At 47.7% G+C, this 22,183-nt stretch overlaps 1 long non-coding RNA gene across 1 annotated transcript in view; it reads left to right on the forward strand.

Moving 5' to 3' along the window:
- The window catches only part of LOC309833744, a 60,968-nt gene that overhangs the window by 15,157 nt on the left and 23,628 nt on the right, over positions 1-22,183 (forward strand). The window contains exon 2 of the long non-coding RNA XR_014297805.1: positions 19,075-19,187. This is a non-coding gene — a long non-coding RNA (uncharacterized lncRNA). The remainder of the gene's footprint in view (positions 1-19,074; positions 19,188-22,183) is intronic.

Here is a 22,183-nt window from a genome sequence, read left to right on the forward strand (position 1 = left end):
TACCTTACATGGCACAAAAGAACTCGGTAGATGTAATTAAGGTTATTAGTTAGTTGACTCTAATATAGGGAGGTGGTCCTGGATTATCTGGATGGGCCCAAGGGAATCCCATGTGCCCTTAAAGGCAGAAGGCGAAGTCAGAGAGTCTCGAAGCATAAGAGGGATTTGATGTACCACTGCTGTCTTTGAAGATGGGGCCACAAGCCAAGGAAATGGGGGAGGCCTTTGGGAGCTGAGAATGACCCCAGCTGACGGCCAGTAAGGAGATGGGGATCTTAGCCCTAGAATCACAGAGAAGAGAATTCTGCCAACTTTAAAGCATCTGTAAGCAGGGGCTTCTGCAGATCCTCCAGATAAGAGCATAGGCTAGCTAACACCTTGATTTCAGCTTGTGGGACCCCGAGCAGAGCCCCAAGTGAGCCCACCCAGACTTCTAATCTATAGAACTGTGAGATAATAAATGGGGGTGTTGTTTCAAGCTGCCAGAGTTCGTGATAAATGGTTATGCAGCATGAGAAAACGAATCCTGTCATAAACCACAGGCATTTTCCATGCCAGTGAGCTTACTTGACATGCCTTAGCGGCTGCAGAGTATTCTATCACATGGATGTCCCATACTTTGGTGGGTGTCCTTTTAACGACGGACACTAAATCATCCTTGAGTTTAACATGCTCATCTGCAGATGAGACTCCCAAGCCAAGTCCTCACGTATCTCACTCTTACTGACTGGGGCAGAGGGTTTTAAGAATCACCCACCCTCCCTATCTGTGGGCCTCAGCCAGAGTAGACTAGATTCATTATTTCCAATGTGTGCAGGTCTTGCTGACACTGTGCCCTTACTTCAAACAACAACTCTACCCATGCCCTGCCTCACCTTAGTAGACACACTTTTTAAAAAGCAGATCCTCTAAACTTCTACTTACAGTCAAAAGGAGTAGCAGGGACCAGATTGATCCTCTCGCATGAAACAAACAAAAAATGACAAAGCTATATGAATCTACAAAAAGTTACTAGAACTGAACACTGAGTTCAGAAAGGGTGCAAGTTATAAGAGCAACATAAGAAAATCACTTGCATTTTTATGTACTAGCAACGGACAACCAGAAATTGAAATAAAAATACAATTTATAGTAACCAAAAAAATAAGAAATACTTAGGAATAAATCTGACAAAGGATTTGAAAGGCTGTATGCTGAAAACTACAAAGTATTGCTGAGAAGAATTAAATAAAACCTAAATAAATAGAAAAATATACCATGTTCTGAGTCAGAACACTCTGTTTTTAAGATGGTGATTTTCTCCAAGTTGATATATCAATTCAACACAATCCCAGTCACAAATCCTTGAAGGCTTTTTTTTTTTTTTTTTTTTTGTAGAAATTGATAAACTGATCCTAAAATTCAAAAGAAAACATAATAGACCTGGAATAGCCAAAAGGTTTTGAAAAAGAAAAGAACAAATTTGGAGAACTAACACTACCTGATTTTTGATCTTATTATAAAGTTACAAGAATAAAACAGTATGGTATTGGAATGCAGAGGGACAAATGCATCAACAGAACAGAATCTGTATTTCAGAAATAGACCAACTGATTTTCAACCAAGATGAGAAGGCAGCTCAGTAGAAAAAAGATACTCTTTCCACAAGTCATGCTGGAACAACTGAATATCCACCTGCACGAAAAGTCGAACTTCAGTCAATAACTTGCACTCTATACAAAAATTAACTCAAAATGAATCATAGGTCTAATTTTAAAGCCTCTAGCTATATAAGCTCTACAAGAAAATATAGAAGAAAATTCTAGGCAGAAGGGGGAGGTCAGAGAGCCTCTGAAACTGAAACTGAAACTCTGGGTTAGGCAAAGACATTTTAGATATGACAGCAAAAGCATGACATATGAAAAATTTGATACATGAGACCTCACGAAATTTAAGGACTTCTGCTCTGTGAGAGGCACTGTTAAGAGGATGAAAAGATAAGCCATAGACTAGATCATATTCACAGGTCACGTATCTGACAACAGACTCGCATCCAGAATATTAAAAAAAAAAACCCAAAAACCCTAAAAATCAGTAATAAGAGAACAATCTAACTTTATAAATGGGAAAAAGAATTGAACATACGCTTCATCAAAGAAGATGTATGAATACCAAATAAGCACAATATCATTAGTAACTAGGAAAATGAACATTTAGACAACAATGAGATACCACTCCACACCTATTAGAACATCTGAAATTTACAATACTGATCATACCGAGATGTGGAGCAACTGGCACCTTACACACTGCCAGTGGGCACGCAACATGGCACATCCACTGCGGAAAACAGATGGGCAGTTTCTTAGAAAATTAAACATACGCTCATCCTATGACCCAGCCCTTCCACTCTTAGGTATTTGCCCAAGAGAAATGAAAGCACACGTCTGCTCACATGAATGTTAATAGCAGCTTTCTTTATTTTTTATTTTTTTAATATCTTTATTGGAGTATAATTGCTTTACAATGGTGTGTTAGTTTCTGCTTTATAACAAAGTGAATCAGTTACACATATACGTATGTTCCCATATCTCTTCCCTCTTGTGTCTCCCTCCCTCCCACCCTCCCTATCCCACCCCTCCAGGCAGTCACAAACCACCTAGCTGATCTCCCTGTGCTATGCGGCTGCTTCCCACTAGCTATCTATTTTACATTTGGTAGTGTATATATGTCCATGCCACTCTCTCACTTTGTCACAGCTTACCCTTCCCCCTCCCCATATCCTCAAGTCCATTCTCTAGTAGGTCTGTGTCTTTATCCCCGTCTTACCCCTAGGTTCTTCATGACCATTTATTTATTTATTTATTTATTTTAGATTCCATATATATGTGTTAGCATATGGTATTTGCTTTTCTCTTTCTGACTTACTTCACTCTGTATAACAGACTCTAGCTCCATCCACCACACTACAAATAACTCAATTTCATTTCTTTTAATGGCTGAGTAACATTCCACTGTATATATGTGCCACATCTTCTTTATCCATTCATCTGTCGATGGACACTTAGGTTGCTTCCATGTCCTGGCTACGGTAAATAGAGCTGCAATGAACAATTTTGTACATGACTCTTTTTGAATTACCGTTTTCTCAGGATATATGCCCAGTAGTGGGATTGAGCAACTTTATTTTTAATGGCTCAGAACTGGAAACAATCCAAAGGTATAGCAACAAGTAAATAAAACAGTACCATGTCCATATAATGGAATACTGAGCAATAAGAAGGAATAAACTATTGACACCTGCAAGAACATGAATGAATCTGCAACTAATTACTCTGAGTGAAAGAAGTCAGAGAAAAAAAAATACGAAATGCCTGATTCTATTTACGTGCAATTTCAGGAGTTGCAGACTAATCTACAGTGACAGAGAGGAGAAGAGTGCGAATTCATAGTGTTAGATGCATATATTAGAAACAAAAGAAAGATCTAGGGAATTCCCTGGCGGTCCAGTGGTTAGGACTCCGCACTTTTACTGCCAAGGGCGCGGGTTCAGTCCCTGGTTGTGGAAGCTGCATGGCACAGACAGGTTAGGAAGGAAGGAAAGAAGGGAGGGAGGGAGGGAGGAAAAAGAAAACCAGAAAGATCTAAAATCCACATTCAAGTTCTTAGGAAATTTTTTAAATGTATGCAAATTTTTAAAAATGATTTAAGAGGTTGAAGGGTTCTGGGATGGAATGCTGAATGTGACAAAAGAATCTAACTGTATTGCAAATGTATGAAATCACCTCACTGAAGGGGTGGGCGGAAGAGGGTCCCACCTAAGTTGCATTGGAAATGATGGGAGACTGTGAGAGACCGAAAGCAGGAGGAATCATACGTATCTCTGTATTCTAGTCGAGAAAGTTGGTTACCATGGGGGTATGGAAAATGAAGCCACTAGTCATGAAATCTGGAGCTGAAAAGTTAAACAAATGGGTGGCAGATTGTGGGAGCCAAGTTTCTCACCATTGGAGTGGGAGGTTACAGACAAGGTAGGGGAGAAGGCTGCAGTGATCCAAGGGGTAGAGGAAGAGCAATGGAGACTTCAATAGGGGCTCATGTTCAGCTTAACAGAGATACAGACGGATGCATACAAAGTATGTGTAGGTGTGGGTTGGTAGAAATACCCATATTTACTTGCTCTGTCAGCTAAGAAGTCCTGAGAGAAATGATGCCCCTGTAGCAATGAGCACACCTAGTGCCCAGGTCTTAGATTTTACGACCATCCTCCCATAAAAGGGGCTAGGACTTCTTGGAGGCGTGGCTGTTTCTAGGACGGGCAGGGACGATGCAGGATGAGCCTGGAGCATTTTATGGTGCTAGAGAGTAAGGAAGTGCTCAGAAAAACAAACAGCAATGTGTGATGATGGAAGTGTGTCAAAGGAACACAGCAGCCATGCAGAAGAGCTCTCAGTGGCCAACGCTGGAACAAGCTGAGCAATAAAATAAAGTCGTTTTGGATGATAAATAATCCAAATATAAAATAAATATGGATAATTTCATGCTGATAATATGAATAAGTAAATGGAGAATAGGTAAATCTTCCACACAGTGGAATTTCAAATAATTGATATAGATAATTTGCCCCCAAGGAGACAGAGCATAACTCCCACTCCCTAAGTGTGGGCTGTGTGCAGGGCAACTTCCTTTCAAAAAGTACAGCGTGGAAAGGGAGAAAAAGAAGCTTTAGAGAAACTCAACAAACACTACCTCAGCCCGATGATCAAGGTCAGCGGCAAGAGTAATAAGGCATCTTGAATGTTTGTATCCTTGATGTAATGTGATGGGAATGGGACTCAGCTTCTGGGTCTTCCTCCCAGAAGTCCATAAGCCCAACCTAATCATGAGAAAACACGAGACAAATCCCAATTTGGGGACATTCTGCAAAGTACCTGACCAGTACTCCTGCAAAATGGCAAGATCATAAAACAAGGAAAGTCTGAGAAACTGTCACAACCAAGAGGAGCCTTAGGAGACAGGACAGCTTCATGTAATATGATATCCTGGATGGACTCCGAGGACAGAAGATGGAGATCAGGCAAAAACTAAGGAGAGCTGAATAAAGTGTAGACTTTCATTAACAGTGTATCTGTATTGGTCATTCGTTGTGACAAATGGGCCATAGTAATGTAAGACGTTAACAACAGAAGAAACTAGATGTGATGAACTCTTTGGACTATTTTCGCAACTTTTCTGGAAATCTAAAATTATTCCGCAATAAAAACTTCATTAAATAAAAAAAGCTCCTCTCTTCCCCTCCCCCTCTCTCCTCTCTCCTCCCTCCCCGGTTCCTTTCCTTGAAGAACAACCATATCACACACGTTCCAGTGCCTTGCATCACTCTGCAGGAGCTTCTCCAGACCCTGTGTGTGTGCAGTCTGCTCCAGTCCCCAGACAGGCAAATAGGGCCAGGGAGGGGAAGAGACATGTCTGGGTAGCAAAGTGTGGGCAGTGACCCCAGGACTCAGACTGGGCTCTCCTGGCCCTACCCCATCACCTTGCCACGCCGCTTTCCACATGACCCTCTGAGCACAAAGCATGGGAATTGATACACTTATACTCGTTGGAGGCACCATCTTGCTGTTCCTTCCCCTTGGAAACAACCGTCTCAGAAGGAAGACAGCCAGGAGCTGGCACTGGTGCTGGAATGCCTTCCTGTCCACAGAACTAGCCCTCATCTCTCTGTGCCAGGCACTCTCACAGGTAACGATGTCATTTGGTCAACCCCCAAAATGTCATGAGAGGAAGTGATTATTCCCAATTTGCAGATGAGAACACGGAGGCTAGAAATTGACTACAACTGGATGCAAGCCCTTTTCCTTTTTCCCGATCACCTGTCCACCCTGGCTCTGGCTCTGACCAGCATCCACCTGCCCGGGGTCCCAGATAGAAGCTGTTCATTCCCCCAGGTGTGAGCTCATGACATCCATCACCACCCATGGCTTGACATGGCCTCCCTAACAGATAATCACCTGTTCTCTGCATATGAGTGTGCCTTAGGGAGCTTATCAAATCCCAAAGGGGAAATTGCATCCTCTGGGGAAAATATCTGTGGCGCGGGGACCGTCTTGTTTCCTTTAGCCGTCCTTCTGGATCACAGCCGAGTCCCTCAACGCACGCACGTGGCACCCGAGAGTGTGGGCAGAAGCGCTCCTGCTGAGTGGGATGAAACCTTGCAAGCACTCTGAGGGTTGAAACTTTGAAGAGGTTGACATCTTTGAGAGCTGAAGAACCTTTGAATCTCCCTTCGGCTCCCTCTACCCCGACCACAGCCCTTCTCTTGATGTCGAACACGTGCTCAGATAGAAAACAGTGAGGCATGTGTCTAAGCCGACAGGACTGTTTTGCTTGTTGCTGCCTCAGTGGTTGGAAACAGACCTGCCTCGGAGATCCCCACGACACTTTAAATGGAGGACACCCCCTGTCGGCCATATCCACGGATTTGCAAGAAAGAGCAGGGAATGACATCTCTGCTGCCTGGAACGGCGCCTGTGTGACCTGGCAGCGTTGGGGGTGGGTCCCTCTTCCAGCTGCGGAGAAGAGGGGACAAAGGTGCCTGGACTTACTGGGAAGCACGTCAAGATTAAACTGAAATGTCCAGGAGCCCATAGACGGAACCTTCCAGAACAGTGTATGACATGACCCCCTTCACCCACACCAGCCATACAGGTGACATCCGCCTCTACCTGATAAACAGCCTCCCTTCAAACCAGAACACCTGGCTTCCATGCTCTCTTCTGCCACTGAACCAGCCATGGCACCCCGGGTGAGTCCCATGGTCTCTTACCAAAGAAGTGGACTGAATATTGTCTGAGGAATCCCAGCTCTAAAAGTCTATGAGCTCTTTTGTCTCTGAGTTAATGGGAAATCGGCTACGTCTCGTCCTCTTCTCTACATGGTCGAAGTTAGGAAACATTAACAGCCAGAGATGAGCTGACCAAATTCTGAAGAGGAAAGGATTTGGGGACCAAATGGGGAAGGATGGGGGACCAAAACAGGTAACAAGAGTATATGAACAGAGGAAATTCAGGTTGAATCAACTTTCAACAAATCTTTACTGAGTAACTCCTACATGAGAGTCACCAAACTGTCGGAGGGAGCAAAGATAAAACCAAGATTCTCTCCCTGAAAATCCTACATTCTAAGCGATGCATTCCGTAACGCTCAGCAGAGGAAAAATAACCCAGAACTTGCATATACAATAGGCACTGTGGGCACAGTAAGGCTGAAAAGAGAGACAGATGTAGAGCAGGAGGTCAATTTCAGGCGTAGAGCAACGAAAGAAAGGGAGGAAGGGTAGCCTTCAAGCATCAAGCCCAGTAATAGGGCCTTACTTTGTGGTCGATCCTAGCACCGCAGACTTTAGCCCTAGGTACCACCATGCCCAAAGCTCCATCACTAGGAGGGGCTACCAGTATTCTGGGGATGATGGCAGGTTTCGAGAGGATGTTGGGGTCACTGGGCTGTGAGGATACTGGAGAGAGAGGGGAGTGGGGTAGGGAGGCCGAGGCCTGATGCACAGTGGGGGCTGTTTTACATTAAGGACTATATAGCGGGTCAGGGTATGAGGCAAAGGGGGCCCCCTCTACCCCCGCACACCTGTTTACTGACGCTCTGTAGGACCTAATTCCTCACCGGCGTGAGCTAACACTAGAAGCTCCTGGCCATCACTCATGAGTTTCACCATGTGAACGAGTTTTCAGGTCTCCTCCTGGAAACAAGTTGAGATAACTGGGAAGTTCGCAAGAGGCTGGGTCTCTAAGTTGGCTGGACAAGAAGGATTTTTCTGCATCATAACTTGCAGAGGGTCCCACCTGCGTCCAGAAGGGGAAGTAGATACTTGTCTTGCTTTGGAGACCTCATGGGGGAATTAAGCAGAACATAATTTCTGTCGAGAACAAAGCAGGGTCAGAGTTCCGAGAAGGGAGTCCTCCTTGCTAAGGGGATGGTCTGAGCTGAGAACTCACGGGCTATGCTTGCATTGCACGGTTCTACCCTTCGTTCCAACAACAAAACGTAGACTCAGTGTCTATAGAACGGACCTGGAGGGGCCTTCACAGTTGGTTTTAAAGGTAAACTCACCACGACACCTGGGTCTTTTCATCATCCTTATCAGTTTGCTGGGACCATAACCAAGTTATCAAAGCAGGGGCTTAGAACAGAAACTTACTGTCTCAGTTCTGCAGATCTGAGGTCTGAGATCAAGATGTCGGCAGGGCTGGCTCCTTCTGAGGCTGCAGGGGAAATGTGCTCCAGGCCTCTCCCGGCTCCTGGCGGTTGGCTGGCTGTCTTTGGGGCTCCTTAGCTTGTTGCTGCATCACCCCAATCTCTGCCTCCGTCTTCACATGGTGTTCTCTTTTTGTGAATGCCTCTGTGTCCAGATTTCCCTTTTTTTATTTTTATAAGGACATCAGTCATGTTGGATCAGGGGCCCACACTAATCCCATAGGACCCCGTCTTAACTAATTATATCAGCCATGACCCTATTTCCAAGGAAGATCACATTTTGAGTTTCTGGGGGTTAGGCTTTTAACATGTCCCTTTAATTTAGAGGGACATAATTCAACCCATAACAGCATCCTTTCTGCACAGGGAGCCCAGCTGGAGGACCCATCAGGTCCCAGGAAAAGGGATGCAGGGGGCTGGGTCCCTCCCTGTTTGAAGCAGCTTTGGAGGATCCATCATCACAGGTGTAGACTGAGCTCAGGTCCGCGGCAGAGCCCGGTGTGAGCTGAGATCACTGGACCTCCATCGCCCTGCTGGGGGCAGGCCCTGGGGCAGGACTCCCAGACCCACCCCGGCAGGGGGCTACCCCAGGGTGAGGATGACCCTGGGATTCTGGCATACACCCAGAGGGGAGAACCACTGCCCCGTGCGGCAGACCCGGAATAATGGGCTGCTCCGGGCACCAGCTGAACCCACCCAGGTAAGACGTGGCCCCGCTTCCCCCACTGTAAAACGGAGGTGATGCTCTGTCCTGCCCTGCCCCCCTCGGGTCAGGCGAAGCCCCCGTAGGAAACCAAGATGGGACGGCTTTGAGAAGACCCCACACCTGGCGACACAGAGAGTACTGACGCTCTGTGCAGCCCCGGCCAGCGGGCGCCAACCGGCTGTCTCATCTCCTCGGGGCATCCCGAGTGCCTGCTGGCAGGGACACTGTCTGATGACTAAAACGTACCTGGCCTTCCCCAGCCCCGCTTCACACGCAGTACAGGCTCAGCCAGTCCTCGTTGGCAGCCTGCCCCGCCTCTCCGGCTGCTCAAGGCAGAGGCTGAAACCTACCCGGGTTGCGTTTCAGGAGTCCCGGCCTGCCCTCCTGGGCGCTGAGCTCTCAGGGCAGCAGCCTTTGGGGCTGGGCTCTGGCCAGGTGAGCCAGCTGCACCTGTGGCTCCGGTTTCTCCCTTGCCCCCCACACCCCCCCCCCCGGCCCCAGCTTTTTTTCCAGAGTGTCTCCATCCTGCAAGACTGACAGCTGACTCCGGGCTGGGCACAGAGTGTAGGAAGTGGTCTTTTCAAACGTCCCTCGCAGCCCCAGCTGCCGGAAGCCCCGCTGCCGCCGCGTTGCCTTATTTACCCTGGCCACCGGGCCGCTCCTGGCTGCCCTGAGAAAACCGATTATGGTCCAGAGCCAGGTCCTTGCGTGTTTCCTCTCTGGAGGTGAAGTGAGTTTTAAAAGAAAGGTTTCCTGCCTCCTGTGACACCGTTTTGGTTCGTTTTATCTGTCCCCACCTGCGGGGCAGGGAATTAACCTGCTGCCCAGGGCCGGGCCAGCGAACGTTGTAAGGCGAGCAAAGCTCACGAGCGTGGGTCTGACACCACACCAAGGAGGCCTGTTCTCCTCCACAGAGCATTGTGGGAGGGAGGCCCAGGCCCAAATCTGAACAGGGCTCTGCGTAACTCGATATGTTTTCTTTCGTTGCTGTAGTCACTGTGTGCCGGATTTAACTCTGCCCCGTCTGTGTCTGTGTATGTTGGGTTGTTGCAGGGGGAGGGGAGAAGGGGGGGGCCCACCGGAGGGGGAGGGGAGTGTATCCATGTGGTTTCTTTTTCCTCTCCATCTTCCTTTTTTCTTTTGCCTGCCTTGCTCACCCTTTGCTATATGTACCCTAACACGACTGTCCTCATGTCTCGGTCCTTAACCCTTTGGGGATAAGCGCTGCGTTTTGCGCTTCCTGTAATGCATCTTCACAGACTCCCTCAGGCGCCCTGTCTGGGAAGCACCAGCCCTGTCAGAGTTAACAGCGGGCCTCTGGAAACTTGAACTTCCCCCAGAAGTGCTTGTGCAGTAATTAGCAGAGCCCCACTCCGATACAGAAAAAGATCCCATCGATTATAAACAAACAAGCAGCAAAGGACCTCAGAGCCAAGAGTCACCAGTGTGCCCCAGGCCCGTGGCAGGTACCCCCTTTGCCAAAGGCTCAGGTCCTGTACCTTCCAGAAATGGGATGGAAGGGTAAGCTTGATGCGCCAGCAAGATTCGGAAGGAAGGTGGGACTCTGTTGTCCAATGAAAACCTATCAGGCTGGGCCTCACTCCCGAGATGCCCGAGGTGAACCGACCCAAGGACGGTAGAAAGAGTCACTCTTGGCGGCCTGGGCTGATGATGGATGTTCCTTCCTGGCTGAATAGAAGCCTTGCTTTACATTGCTGGAGGGAGATGCAGGCTGGCCAAATATCCTGGTACCTACTAAAGGGTGGTGGCCAGAGAGAGCTCCTCGCACAGGGCGGACTCTGCTCTCAAGGCAGGTGGACATCATTCCTCAGGCCCCGGGGCCCCGCGGGATCGGGGATGGGAGTGAAGAGCCTCAGTCTCGCTGTTTATTTCTCCCAACCATCACGGAAATGCTGAAAAATACAGAACTTTGGGTCTCCTTGCGAGGGGAAGATGTCTTGGCTCATCCTGGGCTATATTTAGAATGGAAAATGTGCTGGCTCACAGAAAACTGGTCATGTGCCCTTCTCCAGGCTGCGCGCTGAGCTGGGAACCCCGCCCCGTGCTCCCCATCCTTCACACAGCTCTGACACCCGCTTCCTCCTCCAGGGAGCCCTCCCAGCCTGTAGGAAGACCCCACAGGGTAAGGCCCGGTTTTCCCGGTTAATAAACTTCACAAGCGTCCCCCTCTCGTGAGGACCACGAGAACCTAGTGTAGCGCTGTTTGCGAGGCCGGGTGTGAGCTCCGAGCTCAGAAGGGCGTGTTGGACCAGAACGTGGAAATTCCGCTACCTTCCCCCACTCCTGCTTCTCCAGGGGTGAGGGCTGGAGACAGTGCGGCAGGGAGTGGACGCAGGGATCCTGGCCCGAACGACAGTCCTGGGTCCAACACCATGATTGTACTCTGGGAAGTAATGTCACCTTAGGCACAGAGAGCTTCGTGGTGGTGATGATTCAGCGGGTCCCCATCAGCACCCAGTTAACTTTCTTTTCGTAACCATCAAAAATTTTCTTTAACATCTTTATTGGAGTATAATTGCTTTACAATGGTGTGTTAGTTTCTGCTTTATAACAAAGTGGATCAGTTATATATATATATATGTTCCCACATCTCTTCCCTCTTGCCTCTCCCTGCCTCCCCTATCCCACCCCTCTAGGTGGTCACAAAGCACCGAGCTCATCTCCCTGTGCTATGCGGCTGCTTCCCACTAGCTATCAGAATGTTTTTAACGAACCTGGAGCTTTGTTGCATCACTGTTTTTCTGGTGAATCTGCACATGATTTCTCAGAAATAACAATCCAAACCCGCCCTGTCGCTGATGCTGCCCAGCGCTACTTCCCACTTTACTGGGGACAGGGGTCAGAAGAGGCACCGCTGAAGACAGGCATCTGTCACCCGTGCTCGTGGGGACAAGGAGGGCAAGGAGGCAGTGGGTACACAGTGGGACTCTCACTTCTTGGGCACCTGTCGTGGGCCGGGGGCACCACGCACCATTTCTGATCCTCACATCCCCTCTGTGAGGTGGGAATTATTGAGTCCTTTTTCCCGTTCGGGAAACCAAGAGTTAAATGCCTTGTCCATGGACCTTTCCCCCACCCTGCTCGCCCAGCTCCCCACCATGTCTTGCTGGTTGTCTCTGTGAAATGCAGCCCCTTGGTCTCCCACAACATCGCCCGCAGCCCAACTTCTCACCCCGCGAGGCTCATATTCCTCACAGACCAGCATGATCGTTGGGAAATGCGTGCTCCTCCCTGGAACCTGACAGCGGCTTCTTGTTGCTCTTAGAATGGAATTCTGACTTCTCCCTGTGCACAGCCAGCACCTCCCCTAGGTCCTAGCTGCGGCTCACCCACTATGCTCAGGCTGGTCCTGCCTCAGGGCCTTTGCATGTGCTATTCCGTGCCCCTGGTTTGGACCCTGGACTCTGAATACACTTCTGGTCTCTTCCTAGCGAGGTCTGAGGCGCTGTTCTACCTTTTGGTTAACTCTGCAGCCCACTCTTGTACCTCTGTTCTCTTGGGCAGGAAGCAGGCATTCCGGCTCTCACACTCTGGGGCTGGTACCTCCATCGCCAAGGCTCAGGCCACACCAATACCCTGTGGTCTGCTCCCTTGTCCCAGGGTGAGCCACGCCCCCAAGATGCAGGGCAGCTGCCTCCTTCTTGCACAGGCTCTGGTGGATGTGATTTTTCCACCTGGGGCCCCTTGGCCAGAGATCAAGGCTCTGCGATTAGGGCGAAATGGCTCCTCATTCGTGGGGCTTTCGCAAATGAACTGACACATCATGTCCCAGAGGCCCATCCAGAGGGGAAGAGGACAACCTTTGCCTGCTGTAGACGGCCTTTCTTAAACCCAGTGCATTCTGCACTAGGATTTTCCTATTCAATGATTGCATCATCTCAGAAGAAAACTCTCTTATAACTAGTGTAGCTTGGGCTGGCTTGAACATCCAGCACCTCCCCACACACCATTTGATCTATTGCTTCAAAATAATTTGTTTCCAGTTATCGGGCTACTGAGATCCACCAATCACCTGGAAGCAGCCCCATATTTGTTGCTCAGAAAAACTGGCCCTTCCAAAGAACTACTCAAAGGTGGCCTGGGACAGTAGCCACTTGGAGGGGACACTTTAAGACAACAGCTGATGCTTTGCACAGGATATTTGAGGCCCCCAGAGGGCAAATAAGGTTCCCTTCCTCGTACCCTCTGCTGATTTCACCGGCCTCCCCCTCTGAGGTCTACACAGCTTGAAGTATGTGCCTTCTAGCTCAAAACTGAAAATTTCACATGAAAAAAGAAAAGAGACAGAGAGAAGACAAATGTGAAATAACATTGACTAGATCATCGAGGCAGCCTGTCAACCATATTTTGCCTCTCTGATTTTTTTTTTTTTAGCCCTAGTGTCACACCTTCCTTGTCATCAATTTTTAACACGTGAGCATTTTGTAATTAAAATTCAGTGTCATCGAACAGGTCATAGAGTGTGAGCAATATTCTCTTTGTTCTAGAAATCCACATGTCACGAAGCTGCCATTCACAATTGTTTTCCACTGGGCTGCTTATTAAAAAAAAAAAATGATCTTCAAGGAACAGAAATAGGTGCATTTTCCCAGCATGGGGTCCATCAGGAATGAAAAACTTACCAATCATAGCCCAGGCCCTGAGGGGTGTGTGTGTGTGGCAGGGATGTTGTCAGATGTCAGTTTGGGCCGATTGTTTCTGAGGTCACGTGACTACGATTCTTGGGTTTCCTGTGGTGCATTTTATAGACTGATGTCCCGTTTTAGAGATAAATTATTAGATGAATGTTTATGGATGAATGCACATTCAATGTGCTGGCGTTGAGGTGGGGACCCCTGTGAAGCTGCAGGAAAAGGCTTTAGAAGACAGACAGGGACGAGGGCGCTGAGCTGGGGCGCCCGTTGCCTGTGACCGAGACCTCCTGCACCGGAGACAAGAATCCTGATGGTCAGACCCCAAGTCTCACCTGGAGAATGAGTGAAACCAAAGCAGCCTCTGCCAGAGGCCCCAGAGCCCCACCACGGGGTTCACAAACCACAGTAGGGCCTGATTTTTTGGTTTGTTTTCAATACCGGAGCCAACAGGTAAAAATCTAGTGGCTTCCGGCTCTCTTTACAAAAACAGAGGATTTGGGCTCACAGTGTCTGACCCCTCAGTATCAGTCTGCTAAAGCTTCTTATTAGCTGCCCACGGTCCCTCACTCCTCACCTACGGAGCCCTGTGGGTCTCTGAGTTGTGGTCTCGCCTCATGTTACATTTAGATAGGAAGAACTATCTTTCTTCCTTTGGGGCACCTCACTCCCTCCTACCGGGGTAGTTGTGGGCAAATCATCCTAGAGCCTCAGTTTTCCCATCTCTATAACGGGCTGACAATGGGCCCTCATAGGGTGGTCCGTAAAACTCCCTCCCCTCTGCCTGCACATCCTCAGGGGCCACCGGTGTGTTTTTCTGGAGGGAAGTCAGCTGGGTACTCTGTGTGTCAGCAGCCTGCATGCCGTCGTCCTCCTGAATGCTTTGTTGGAGGAGTGAAGACAGAATTATTCAGAAACAAGTGATTTCCCAGCTGCGGTCTCCTCTCTGATGACAAAGGACTCCCTCGGCCCACGTGGGAGGTGAGGCAAGAATTACGTGCTGTAGAAAGAAAGGCTGCTGGGACCATCTTGAGTTTGTTTGTAACTAATCTGCAGTAATTTAGATCTTTTTAATTCACAGTAAATCCGATTCCCTCGACAACATCTACAGTGAAGTATCAGGAGTGTGTGTGGAGACCAAGCGTGGGGAGGCTTTTTGTGTTCCCACCACCAAATCCATAGTTACCCTCCAAGTTGAAATCTTATCATATTTAACTGGTTCCACATAAACAGATCTGTGTATATTTTCAGTAGTTTCAGCTGAAACCTGTTAAGAACAGATGTGCAGATGGTCGCCCAGCACTGATCCATTTAAATGTATTTTTCCACGAGCAGCGTTTTCCCTCTGCCCTTCCTTGAGGGGGGAAGAATAAGAAAGTGGGACCGTTATTAAGATGGATATTACACGCTTCTGAGTCTCTGCAACCAGCGTTTGCTGTCGGTTTTCCAACAGCAATGTGGCTCACGAGGCTGTGAGCACAGGGTTTGCCTATAATGGACGATGTTTGAGCCCATGTGGCTGGGAGGATGGGCCCTTAGCTCTCTCTGGCTGCCACCCATGTAAGGGTGCTTTCCCGGCTGCTGGGGAATCAAGCAGCCCCTGTCCTAAGGCTGGAGTAAGTATAAATTATTCACCTCTTTGACCCTTTAGTTTTTTTAAGCAGAAAAAATAAAAGGGGAGGGGGGTGGTATAAAAGAGCTCCTACAACTCAGCAACAACCAAAATCAAATCATCTGATTTCTAACGGGGCAAAGGACTTGAAAAGCTATTTCTCCAAAGGAGACAAATGGCCAAGAAACCATGAAAAGGTGGTCAGCGTCACTGAGAATTAGGGAGATGCAAATCAAAACTATAAGGAGATATCGCCTCACACCCAGGAAGAGGGTTAGTATTAAAATTTAAAAAAACAACAACAGAAAATCACAAGTATTGGCAAGGATGTGGAGACATTGGAAACCTCATACATTGCTGGTGGGAAATGGAGGTATGGAGGTTCCTCAAAAATTTAAAAATAGAATGACCATATATGATCCAGCAATTCCTCTTCCGGGTATATAGCCAAAAGCTTTGAAAGCAAGATTGCAAAGAGACTTTTTCACACTCACGTTTATAGCAGCAGTAGTTGCAGTAGCCAAAAGGCGGAAGCAACCCATGTGTCCATCAACAGATGAATGGATAATCAAACGTGCTCCGTCCATACAATGGAATATTATTCAGCCTTTAAAAGGGAATTTGGACACACACTACAGCAGAGGTGAACCTCAAGGACATTACGCCCATTGAACTAAGCCAGTCGCCAAAAGACGAATCCTGTATGATTCCACTTACATGAGGTATATAGGGTAGGCGAATTCACAGAAACAGAAAGTAGAAGGGTGGCTGCCAGGGGCCGGGGGAGGGGGCAGTGGGGAGTTACTCTTTAATAGGTATAGAGTTTCAGTTTTGCAAGATGAAAAAGTTCTAGAGATCTGTTGCATAACAATATTTATGTACTTACTACTGAACTGTACACTTAAAATGATTAAGATGGTAAAAATGAAAAGGGGGGAGAGAGGGTCAAATCGTGATACCGACATGGATGGGTGAGAGGATTCCATGAGATAATGCGCACTTGGCAGGACTTTATCCTGTGGGCTGCGGAGATTATAACTAAGATGCAATGAGTTAAGGCGAGTTGTTTCCCCAGGTTTGAATGTTTGTTCTCCAGAAGGCTCCTCTCCCAGCCTCCCATTGCCCACCTGACAGAGCTCATCCGGCCTCCCAGGTCCCCATCACAGGCTGTAGCCATCTCGAGGACTGTCCCCACCGGCTCAGCCCGTGCCTCTGGGGCACAGAGTTCTGCCCTCCCGGCCTGCTCTCCCCAGCTGGCACTGGCTGTGAGAGGCTGCCCGGCTGATTTCAGTGGCGTCTGAATAAACCACAGGACCCCCAGTTCCTTCTGTCTGCAGGCTTTCATCCCACTGAATTTGCCCTGCATTGGGAGGGAGAGGGAGAGCTTGGGTGGGGGATCATGATAGCAGATGAGCCTCAGGGGTTCAATGCCAGCTGCTTCCAGCTCCAGTTCTGCCCCAGTGGAACCCCTTAGCCCCAGTGTGTCATGGGTGAAAGAGGGGTGAGAGCCGAGTTGGGCTTCATAATCTCTAAAGATTTCAGATCTTTGCGGGCGGGGGGGGGGGGCTCTGTCCTCCGAGTTCTGTCCAGCCTGGTCCCCTCCACAGCACACAGCATCTGACAAATTTAACATGCCTGAGTTTGCTTGGTACCTCACAGGACATTGTGCGCGGAGCGTTCACACAAGCACCTCTGTGTTTTTATGTGAGCTGGGACCTGGTGGTGGTATGTCCTGGGCCCTGAGAGCAGCACGAGGCTTGGAGGCCCTGGCAGAGAGATCTTCAGCAAGACAGGCATCTCTGCTACCTGACAGGAGGAGACCCCCAGCAGGGCTTGGACTCATCTGAATAGAAAGACGGGCAGCTGGCTTGGGAGGTGAGATCAGATTCCTGGGGCAAAGTGGTACCACATTTGTCTTAATGAGGAGGAAAGAACCAAATCAAAGCATTCGTTAACACTTCAAAGGAGTTAAAAGAGCCCATTTGGCTCCCAAGGGCTACCTCTCCTGGCTGGTTAAGTGTCTGGTGAAGAATCCCATTATCTACTCAGGGGGAAGATGCCAAGGGCTTCTCTTGCTGGCTGAGAATTGTGGGGGGCCCCTGCTCTCGGCGGGGGCGCTACTTCCGGATCCCAGCCTCTGATCTGCTTAGGAGGTGCTTCTAGGGATTCCTGCTTGTCTGCGGACATCATGATCCTCTCCAGGCTTTTCATATCCCTTCTGTATTTCTTTCCCCTGATGATTTCCTTACCGGCTCTTTTTGCTGTCGTTTCCAGAAGTTAATACTCAAAAGCCTTGATTTCTAGGACCCGTTCTGGACTTCACAGGAGCGAAAATCAATAGACTCAAAACTTGGCTTCATTATTCATTTGACTCAAACTGGTTTGGGGCAACACCTCTGAACCCTGGCCAGAAACATCCCCAAACGGGGCTCTTGCCTGGAATCTCACCGCTCACACAGGAGACTTGAGCACACTTAGCAAGTGAGAAAGATGCCATTCCCCTCCCCTCGCCCCACCCCGGGGGAGTTTCAGTCCAGAGCTGCCCCTCCTGAATAGAGACCCCCGAAGTAAGCCTGATCAGACTCTCCCACTCCGCCTCCATCTTCTCCAGCCTGCTTCTAGATTCCCTTCCTTTACTCACGCTGCTACCCCCCAACCACCGATATTTTCAGAATCTACACACATATTCACCCATCACTCTGGTTTCCAAATATTATCTTTATCAATACAGTGGTGTTTCCCTAAAATGACTGACAGCTGCATGACCTTTCTTTTCAGCCACAGATGAAAGGGGACTTAAAAGATATGTGCGTGTGTGCGTGTGTGCGCGTGCTCGAGTGCATGCCTGACTAACGCACATACGCCTAATGGAAACCAGGATAAATTACAGAGAACGGCAATGTAATGATTACAAAAAGGTATACGAGGCATAACCCATTAGTGAGCTACATTTTGTTCAAAGCTGAGATACTCGGGCAGAATAACATGCTTTGTGCCGGAATGCAGTCAGCTGTAGCAATGACTAATAATATAGTTGAGGATCTGTTCGCATTTTTCCCCTTTTGTGCCTATTTTCATAAGTTAATAACTCAAGCATGAAATTGTTTCAGGCTGAAAACTGGTGGTGAGAGCACAGCAAACTTTGTGGGAAACAACTCTGTGTTGTTGTTGTTACTTAATTTAGTTCGGCTGTTTTTAAGTTAGGGGAGTGGAAATGTCCATGCGAGTTTTCTTGAGCCATGTGTGTTTGTGAAGCCCAAGAAAGTTTGGGATTGTGTTATACAAAGCACATTTTGACTGACTACAGATAGAAGTTTTCTTTTCATACACGTGTGCTTCTGCTTAGTACAGGTCGGGGTCGTTGGCGGCAGGGGGTGGGTAGGTTTGGAAGAAATTGAATCAGAACGTTATAAATGACATCATTCTGGACTCACCTGCCTTCAACTAGAAAACTTCTATCCCAAGTCGAAGAGACTGGTGAGCGAACAGCTGCCTTAAACAGCTGGGGGTGGGAGTAGGGGTGAAACCTCCTGCTGGGTCTTAGTAAATTCCTGGAACAAAGGAAGGGGCAGAAACAAGATGAGTGGTAGTAACGCTGCTCGTTTCTCCAGGAGTCCGGTTTACTGAGCATTTTCCTGTACCCAGAACCAGAGAAAGTACAACTGCAGGAAACCAGATTTTCTACAAGTCTTTAAACATTTTTCCCTCCTCTTCTTTTATTGGGGCAGGAGACTGAAAAATGCAGAGAATAATATAACAAACACCGAAGTACCCACATTCCAGAATTAACACATGTTACGATTTTGTAATGATGACTCTAACATTACTGATAAAGTTGTTTTCTTTCTTTTATTTCACAGATGGGCAAAGTGACGAGCTGGAGGGGATAGGACACGGCTGAAGGCTGAGGCGTGCAGCCTCCAGCATCTCTCTTCTTTACGAACTGGATCCCTACAAGGAGATTCTCAAGCTGGTAAGGCAAGCATTATTGTCCCACTTCATAGCTGAAGAGCTTGGGTCCCCAGTGGATGTGGATGAGGGCCTCCGTGTTCTGAGCCCTGTGCTGGGCTCGGGACAGAACAGAAGACAAAGCCCAAAGCAGCCCAGATCCCTGCTGGAGGGAGGGATACAGAGAGTGCCTGCGTGGATGGGAAGCAATTCCCTGCAGCCAGGGTCAGCTTCACAAGGCTCCTAATCCAGAAGCAAGCCAGCAAATTTTACTTAGGGAGACATTCCATAGAAAAATGTGTACTTCGTAGGGTATATTTGAATCAATGACTCAGTTACGGGTCATTGCCAAAGAAAAACAAAATATCCTGCCACCCTGTGAGATAATGTGATGATTGTTATTTTTACTAGTAGATTGCTCCATTTATAAACCTTTGATAAATCCCTTTCCCCAGCCAAATGGCATCTGAACCTGTGGAGAGTTAAAAAAAAAAAAAAAAAGTGAAATTGACGAGGGATGCGAGCTGGCCTTCTGTGTGTCCCGAAGCTTCTCAGGCTACAGCTCGGTGCGCGTTGCATCGGTTGAGCCCACGCTGGGTTGCATCATATTCTGCAAATCCACGTGCTCTCTGAGGGCGACAGGAGCCGGCTCGGGGTCCACCAGCTGGAATCTCAGAAAGCGCGGTCTCTAAAAATACCAGCTCTGCAGATTCACTTGGGTCCCAGGGGGCTTCTAGATTGACAGGTCCCTTTACGCACCAACCACGGGTTCAAAAAGAAAGGAAAAAAAATCAGCATGCTTTTTTGAGTTAATTGATTTCTAGCTCCGGAGAGTTTTCGCAGGTCATTTCAGAGTGATGGAAACTCCCCCGAATTATTTTAGGAAAAGTAAAAGACAGCAAAACTTAACTAGCAGCCAGGCTGTGTCCGGGTCTGCGGCTCCGGCGCGCGCCGGCGGACGCCCAGCCTCATCGCGGCCAAGGTCACGGTTAGGCTGCGCCGGCACCTCTGAGCGGTCTGGCACGGACAGACGCGCGCCCGGCGGGTCGGTGGGGCTGCAGCCCGCCCCTCTCCAGCCCAGCCTGGAGGCTGCCTTCCCCCGCGCATCCCCGGAAGGCGAGGGGCAGGCACGGAACTCGAAGTTCCAAAGTGTAAGGGAGAAAAGTGTGTCCAGTTCGCCTGAAATGAAGCACACAGCCCTGGGTGTTCAGGGTCTCCCAGCCCGATGTGTGCGAATTGTTCCCGCGAGCAATATACAGGGCTGTGTTTTGGGGGAAAAGTACTTCCTGCTGCTTCCAAAGACAGAAAAACCACAGGGTTCCTGATATAAGGGCGTTGGCTTTATCAGCTTAGAGCAGGTCCTTCCTGGCCTCAGCCCCGGGGCCCTTCCTACCACCTAGGCAGAGACACAGTCAGACAGAAACGCACAGCTCAAGCGCTGACACACACCGAGAGTTGTGTTCAACTCTCAAAAAACTGTTAGGAACAGATTGCAGAGTCGAGGTGCATTCTGCCTTCCTCTCTTCCCGTTGCACTGGGCACCGTGCCGCCTTTGAAGTCACCTCAATCCAAGGACAAGCAAACCTAAAGAGGGCAGTCTGGGGCCTCCAAGAAAACACCAGAAAGATTGTTGTTAAACTAGATCTACTCCAGATTGCTTGACGTGAGAAGCTCACTGCTGCTGGAGGTGGCCTTGTGTGACCCTGGAAAGCTGGCTTTACCATGGCCCTGTGAAGAGGCAATTGGGCAGGGAAGAAGTTAAGACAGTTCCTTGAATGGATTCCTTGAGTGGGGTTTGAAAAGATTTGGTTAAGGATCTCTGCATCATTTCTAAAAACCCGCCAGCCAAATGTGAGAATTCCAGTTGCTCCCTGCCCTCATTAGTGCTTACTACAGTCAGACTTTCTGTTGTAATCATTCTAATACATGCGTAGTGAGAGCTCTTTGTGATTTTAATTTGCATCTCTCTGACTAATAATAATGAGCATCTTTTCATATACTTGTTTGTCATTCATATATGTTCTTTGGTGATATGTCTGTTTAAATATTTTGCATATACACACACACACACACACACACACATATATATATAGAGAGAGAGAGAGAGAGAGAGAGAATTTTCAGTAAATACAAGCTGTTATTTAAAAGATCTTAATCTGGGTTTCTCTGATAGTGGTGATTAATATAGTAGAAGTGTGGTTGAAACAACGCCATAGTGAGCCTGACCTTGACTCACATGAGACTTCTAATCCATGTTTTTAGGAAAAAGAAGTTGAATTCATATTTGCATTAAGGAAGAACATTACCCAGTTTATTAAAAAAAAAGAAAAGACTTTTGCCCATTTTTTAAAAATTGGGTTGTTTTCTTATTATTGAGTCTTGGCAGTTCTTTATATATTATGAATATAAGCCCCTTATTAGACATGATTTGCAAATGTTTTCTTCCGGACTATAACTTGTCTTTTCATTTTCTTAACAATGACTTTTTGTTTTTAATTTTAAAGAATTCCAATTGATCATTTTTTTCTCTTATGGATTATGCTTTTGGCTTTGTATCTAAGAAATCTTTGCCTAACCCAGGGTCATGAAGATTTTCTTCTAGAAGCTATAGCTATTTCAATCTATGATGATCCATTTTGAGTTAATTTTTGTAAATGGTATGAGGTACAGATCAAAGTTCACATTTTTGGCCTTTGGATATCCCAGTGTGCCCTCAACATTTGTTGAAAAAATTATCATATCTCCACTGCATTGCTTTGCACCTTTGTTAAAAAATCAGTTGTCCATAAATGAGTCTAATTTTAGACTCTTGATTCTGAAGTTCCATTGGTGTTTGTGCTTGTCTTTGCTCCACTGTCCTGATTATTGTGACTTTATAATAAGTCTTGAAATCAAGTGATGTAAGTTCTTCAACTTTGCTTTTTTTTGCAAAGTTGTTTTGATTATTCTAAGTCCTCTGCATTTCCGTATGAGTTTCAGGATCAGCTTGTCCATTTCTACAGAAAATCTGCTGAGATTTTG

The sequence above is a fragment of the Grampus griseus genome (assembly GCF_964374135.1).
Source record: "Grampus griseus genome assembly, chromosome: 15".
Taxonomy (NCBI): domain Eukaryota; kingdom Metazoa; phylum Chordata; class Mammalia; order Artiodactyla; family Delphinidae; genus Grampus; species Grampus griseus.